Raw genomic sequence first — 7,487 nt, 5'->3', positions numbered from 1 at the left:
AAACTTGCTTGCTACCTATCATTAGAGTAACACCACCATTTACTGGTTCAAAATAGAATTTTTAATTTTTAAATTTCTCTGAATCTCTTTTGTGCCAGACACACAGGAAATGCCTCTTCTGTAGTCTGTGTGTATGTTAGTAGTGTATTTGGACAATCATTAGGACTCAAGAAATGAGTAATATGTCACATATTTAAGGTGCTGATTCCCTAGTAAAGAACTTCCTCTTAAAATCAAAGTTAGATGATGTGATTATTGCAGGTATAAACTAAATTTGTGTCCCATACCTTCCTATGAAAAATGTCAGGAACACACAAACTGAAGTTCATCTCTGTTATAAAAAGAACCAATAGGTGACTATTGGAAACAGATGTGAAAAAGTCACTATGTCGCACTTCAACAGTAGCAGAGGAAGTGGAATGATGAAAAATGAAACAGATAAGCATGAAAATACAGGCTGCCAATTTTGCCTTTGATATATGATAGACTACTCTATTTGAATGACTCTTAACTTTTCCACACATTTTGGCCTACTTTATTCATCAAAACAATCGCTGAGTTCCTAAAGATTACTAGTATTAAGGAAAAAAAATGCTGCTTTTATGAGGAAAAATGCTTTTGAAATGGAAGGAATATTAGAATGAAATCTAAGCCAACTGAATGTTATACCATTAGACCACATTTGTGGCTTAAATTAATAAACCCTGTGAATATATAACACATGAAATGTAGTTTCGTGAATAATACAAATTCTCCAGCATGTTTAGAGACAAGAAAAAACAGCCAACAAACATTCACACAAATGATGGAAAAAGCCAGTCCTTCCACATGTTTTTAAATGAGGTACTGAATGCAGGGAGATTATTGGAAGGATGGAAGAACAATGGTTTATCATATGTTTTCTCTAAAAAGTTTTGCAAAGCTATAAAAACATTGGAAAGACCATTAAAAATTATTTACTGTAACTCAAAAGAGAAAGCAGAAAAATATTTAATAAGGAAGCCAAAGGCTATGTGTTTCCTTTGTTTTCTCAGAAAATAAATAAATATGAGGCAGCTAAAATAAGGAACTAAAATCCTGACTCTAACAGTGCCAAAATGTGACACTTAAATATTTTCAGGCCATCTATCAGCCTTTGTATCTGAAGAAGGAAGTTATTCAAAGAGAACCTGAATTGTCCAATTAGTAGTTCAGCTTATAATTTCTATTTCAGACAATTTTAAAAAGACTCAATAACAAATAAAGGAGAAAAGGTAAAAATGCACACCTCCATGGCCTGCAGAAAAGCAGGTTCTGAAATCCTAATCACATAGGACCAAGGAAATCTTTTTTTCAGGTAATTTATAAATAAGAAAAAAACTTTATTACTGTGAGTGTGATCAAATACTGGAACGCGTTGCCCAGAGAGGATCTGGAGCCTCCATTCTTGGACATACTCAAAAAAAACTGGGCAACCTGCTCTAGCTCACCCTGCCTTGTGCAGGGGAGTTGGACTAGATAATCTCCAGAGGCGCCTTCCAAACTCAGACATTCTGTGATACCAGGCCATGTTTCACTGAGAAACTAGCCTGTATTTCAGACATTTCACTCAAAGTACAAAAACATTCTCATAATTGTACCTTACTCCCATTGCAACTCCTCAGCAACTGTGTGGGTAGTGTCCCAGACTTACGAATGTGTACCTATTTCACCTTACTTTTCAACCATGATGTTAAAAAACTTATTTCTGATCTTCTGTGAATGACATGAAAACGCTTATCATCCCTTCCTCTGTTAAAAAAACACCAGGTCTGATAGTGGGATAAACCATACAAAAATGCATCACTACATAGAAGCACTAAAAGTCACAAATCCAATAATGAAAAACATAAGTAAATCATATTTTTGCTCTGTCAAAGCAAAATTGATGACCTAACTACACAGATTTGGCAAGAGCTGACCAAGAATGCAGGCATGCCAGAAACAGCGTGCTGCAATTCAGATGTCTCCCTGTTTTAAAGGTCTGAGATCAGCTCATTTGCTTAAGAGGAAAGACAAACAAATGCACATGGGTTAGGGTGGGCATGCTTACCTGTTTAATAGCTGGTTTTCCTGCATTGTAGTTTTGAGCTGACCACTAATTGAAAATGTTACCAGCTATTTTAACAGCTGTTCTCCTTCATTTAAATAATAAATTCTACTCTATTAAGTTAATACCTAAGGGACATGTAGAAATCACCAGTATCTTACTTAAAAGTGTCTTACAACTCAAAAATTGAAAAAGTATTCCAAATAATCACTCTTTTATGAGGCATTTATTTTTCTTTATGAAATAATGTAACTTACTGATATGTAATTGTCTATAAATACATTAATATAAATTATTATGTTATTTGTCGCATGTTTATATATTCATTGGTGGTTGGACTAGATGACCTTTAAAGAGTCCCCACCAACCCAAATTCTATGATTTTATGATTTATATGCCCATTAGTAAGCAATTTATTCCCACTATTAGCTGTTACAGTAACTTATTGGATCAATTCTGATTTAGTAGAATATTCATCTGCTTTTACTTTTCAGCAATTGTTTTGTTTGGTATGAGAAGTCTGTAAAATATAAACAGAATGTAGGCTGTAATGTTATGCAGCATTAATGTAAGTCTTGAAATAAAGAGATTATAGAAGCAATGATCAAAATAACTAGTACATACTTAAAAGAAAAAGGTAATTCAATCATCTGGCCTGCTTCCACCTTAAAAAATTATTTTAACAGAAGTCAGTTGTGACTTCACGTGGAAGACCAGCTAATATTTTAAAGTATACAAATTGAACATTGCAGTAACAACTTAATTTTTGCAAGGAAATGCTGACTCCTTTGTTTCTCTTGTTAATCCCTTTCATGGCAGATCTTAAATCTCCCAAATCCTTAATGTTCTTCTTTCGTAATTAGCAAGGATAACAAATGTTTTTTCTTCTTAGACAGCAAAAATTTGCTTTTGTTAAAAATACTAATGTTGCGTGGTATTGTAGAAATGACACTGTTCACTATAGGGAAAACTGAGTGATACTGCTTTAAACTACCCAGAACAGAATTTAGGACTAAAGATTCATGTTCTGACTCAAGTAAATTCTCCTTAAGTCCCTACTGTCTTTCCCAACCTCAACCATTCTGTGAATCTGTGATATTCTGTATTGGCTGTACTGTTTCATCTACTCCAGAGATGCTCATGTCCAGGCAGTTGCACTGCAGTACGAAAATTCTGTCCTCACTTTGTCAACATACAGCGCTAGTAGTATATGACAATGTTTATGAGATCCCTGTCACAGTAAGCAACTCTCTACAGATTCCTGTCTCCTCTCCAAAAAGACTGTAGAAGTTAAAATACCCAATGGCTGCTATAAGGCCTTCCAGCAAGTGCTGCGACAGAAAACATCAGCGACCTGCCACTGACAACAGCCAATGAAAAAAAAAGTGTTGGGCAATCACTACCAAGGGGACTCTTACTTTTGATTTTTCTCTGATTCAGCACAGAGTTATTTAACAATCGCAGCATTTTGGAGACTGCTTGATTGGTTTCTCTCTCTTCAGCTCTTGGAGGAGTTACTTTGTCAGTCATTCTGGGACGCTGTGGAAGCTGCCACTTAGGCTACTTGAGTAGCTTGCCAGAAATTTGAGCAGCAAGGAAAATGAACTGGCAGGTCCTCAGTGAAAGGAAAAAAATATCACAGCACGTATGGAGAGCCCAGCTGAACAACCTGGCTGCAACAACACAGCTCTGTGCCCTGTGCCAGATGTGCAGCAAATTCTTGGAATTACCAGAATGCATTAGTTTTGTCCCCAAATGTGTATCATTTAGCAACAAAATTAGATTGTGTATGAAATGCGAAATGAACTCTCAGAAAACCACCTAAGAATACTTTTAAACCTTATTTTTCACTTACCTGAGGTCTCCAAGGTCCTTCAGGGCTAAATGGACCTTCCAGTCCCTACAGATTAAAAAAAGAAAAGACAAAAATAAAATATTTTTCTTTATTAATATTCCTTAATAATGACTAATAATTTGGTTGGACTATCAAAAATTTAAAAGAAATTTAAAAAAAAACATGTTCAGTATTAATTCTTAAATATTAGCTTAACAAAAAAAAATCAATTTTAAACAATGTGCCAATATTCTGCATTGAATACCCTGAACTGTCCTCCTTCATACCAAACCAAGTCTTTTGTTGCCCTTTATAACCTTTCTTAGTTCATTATAGTTTCTGATAATTTATAGATGGCAAATGCTTGTTTCATCATTAACTTTTAGACGTTACCTAAAAAAGTTTTATAATCCTCCCCAACAGATTCAAAGTAAAGTTTTCTTGGCTGCTATTTTACATTCAGAAGGCCCTCAAAACATGTGCTGAGTAACTTCCTGTTATCTGACAAAACACTTTGTCTGGCCTCCTAACCGCTTAAAGTTTAAGACACTCTATGCCTTCTTTGTATGAGAGATAAAATTATTCTTCTCTTGAATGATGTTTCAACCGTTGTTTCTATAATACCCTTATTCCTGAAAAGATGTTACAAACCCCAGAGGAGACACAAAGTTCCTGTGCCTTCAAAATGTTACCATGACACAGTTTTTTGATTTATTTTTGATTTCTTTCGACAAAGCTTCTTGCTTGCCTTTGAGCTCTTTATTGAAATACTTTGCTTAATGACAGCTCTGTAGGAATTTACAAACATTTCTACTTTGTATTTGATATAATGTATAGAATGTAAGGAAAAATACTCAGAATTACCATGGACAAGATTTAGTTATGATCTGCATGATAAATCTGAGCAATGACAATAATCCCTATTTTTCAGTATTTTTTTACTTACATATGTAAAAGTGAGATAATTATAGTTTATCCTACATATCTAGGTAATACAGCCTCAAAATTGTTCTTCTCCTGGGCATGTTTATGAGTCTATGAAGTCAAAGAAAGACTGCTGTTTGGCATCCACAGGGCCTGGATTAGATTCCATATACACATGTAATTCCCATCACAGAGCACATTCAAAAACAGAGATGAAACAAAGGACACATCTAGAGAGCATGTATAGAACACATCTGTATAATCACTGACAAGCTGTGTATGACACCCTTTAATTAAGGTTGCCCAATATTTCCTATTTAAGACTCTGCTTTTTGTTGTTTATAGCTTCATGTAACTTTAAAGACATAAACTGAAACTGTTCATGCCAGATGTTTTTCTAAGTTTTAGTCAAAGCAATCTAGTCATTTCCAAGAATAAGGCTAATGAAAAACAGGTGTTCTTCTTTGGTCAAATAAAATCTGCATCCTTAACGTTTTAGAGCATTGAGGTACACTTGGTAAAGTATAGAGCTTAGGGGAGGAGAAAGAAGGTGAAAGTGGGATGTACTTGCTGTAGTTCCTATGCAAATCTACTGAATTTTGGCCAAACTGTAAGCCTTTGAAAAATGTAATCTGTACCCACTCATTCTTGGGGTAGACTTGGACTGGAACAGGGAAAAGAACTTGGAAAGAGAGAAGCTAGAGGGACTAAATGCAAAAAGGGCTGAACATGAAGGTGACACCCACAGTCTGTCCTTGTGGACTGTATTCCTCTTCAGATCTTTTTACCAACCTTTTTCATCCCTCTCTGAGGATAGTCCACAGAAATGGTAACAATCTGGTGTTGCTGTCTTTTACTACATTAGCTCAAGAGGTAATGTCTGGGTGGAAGATTTCAAATCTTTACCTAAGGATAAAACCTGATCTTGATGAAGTCAGCGGTTTTTATGGAGAGTATAGCTCTATCATTAGCAGTTCCTTCTGAAATACAACCTTTTTTTTTCTGAAGAAGATATGTTGATAAGACTTGTAGGGAGAATGCCTCTTGTATTGACAAAATTTCAGCAAATTATTCCTGCACTATATCCATAAAATATACAAATACAATATACAATGAAACAGTTATTTTAGTTGGTTTGAAGAGTTTGAGTGTTGGAAAATACTACCGTATCTGTTATCTGTTCCAATGATTATTAGTTCTGCAAAATGTGTACTCAATATTCTGCTAGAAAATGTCATGTTTCCATTTCCAGCCACAGGCCCTCAAAATGTCTTTGTAAGATTAGAAAGCCCTCCAGTATCAGGTATTTCCTCTCTTCATAGGTAACAGCTGACAAAGTAAGAAAATATTTTTTTCACACAGAAAATACAGAAATTTTTTAAGTTTATTTTACTTGTTTTCTGAATAATTACAACTCCAATTAACAAGTCACTGCTAATATTTTAGGTCAATTGTCATCTGCCCTCTTCTGACTACAGAAGTGGATCTCCAGGGGGCTCGCACATCTTGTTATTCAGCACTCTCTATTCCATACTGGCAAGAGAGAAGTTCTTAGTTGCAACAACTGGTTTGCAGATGACGACCATCATAAAACACATCCCAACTGTGCCACAACTTGGAGCAGAAATATTCTTTCAATGGCACTACTATGTCCCAGAATTACTTTCAGAGAAAACAAAACTATTCCACATAAAATCAAAATTTAATTTAGGAAGATGCCCAAGATTCCCACCAGAAACAGTTTTAAACACAATTTCTTATCAGACCCACTTATCAGTCATATACAACTCTTTTCATGTTTGCAGAGGTATTGCACTTATCACATATGCACATGAGAAAATCTGTATTTGTTATGTTGCCAATAATGAAACACTCAGAAAAATCAGAAGCTAAGAGAACTACTGCTACCAGAAAATATCTGTGTCACACCCCACTTCTGTGTGGGAAGGGTTCTGAAGAACCATTTGGACAGCAACGAGGCAACAGCAGGCTCCAAACCAAATGAGATTTTCTGCGGCTTTGTCATCTCGGTTCATACCTGCTGCAATTTTCAGTCGCTCCTGCTTGCTAGTTATTTCCACTAAAAAAAAAAAACTGGGCATCCTTGCCACCATTAGGCCTTTTTCCACCTGTCTTTGACGTGCTTATCAACACTAAACTCTCAATGATGGCAGACATTGGACAACGTTACATAAAGCTGCAAGAGTACGTCAAGAGATAAAGCAGGGCAAGCATCAAGCACTCCTTCCCCCGCTCTGTCACTGGTTCGCAGTGTGACCTGTTTTCCTTCAGCCGTACCAGTTCTTCTTTCTTTGATTAAAAAGACAGCTCTTCAACTTTAATCAAGCCACCCAAACCCAACCTGGGACTCTCCGTTGGCCAATCTACGTGAACTTTGCCGGCCTTGCAGCTCCGGCCAGCGCCGGTGGAGGCGCCCCAGCCCGCTGGAGGCCGCCGAGCCCCAGCGTGCACGCGCCGGGCATGACATCACCGCTCCCAAAAGCCGCGACGGCACGGAGGGGAGGGGCTCCCGCGGACCAATGAAAGAAGGCTGGCCCAAGACCGGAAGTGAGATCACGTGTCCGTCCGGCGGAACACGTTCTCCGTGGGCCGACCCTCACCTTTCCTCCCGCCCCGCGCGCCGGAAGCGCAGCATGTTTT

The sequence above is a fragment of the Phaethon aethereus genome (assembly GCF_964289735.1).
Source record: "Phaethon aethereus genome assembly, chromosome: 2".
NCBI classification, from domain to species: Eukaryota; Metazoa; Chordata; class Aves; order Phaethontiformes; family Phaethontidae; genus Phaethon; species Phaethon aethereus.
Note: the sequence above shows the minus strand (reverse complement) of the source record.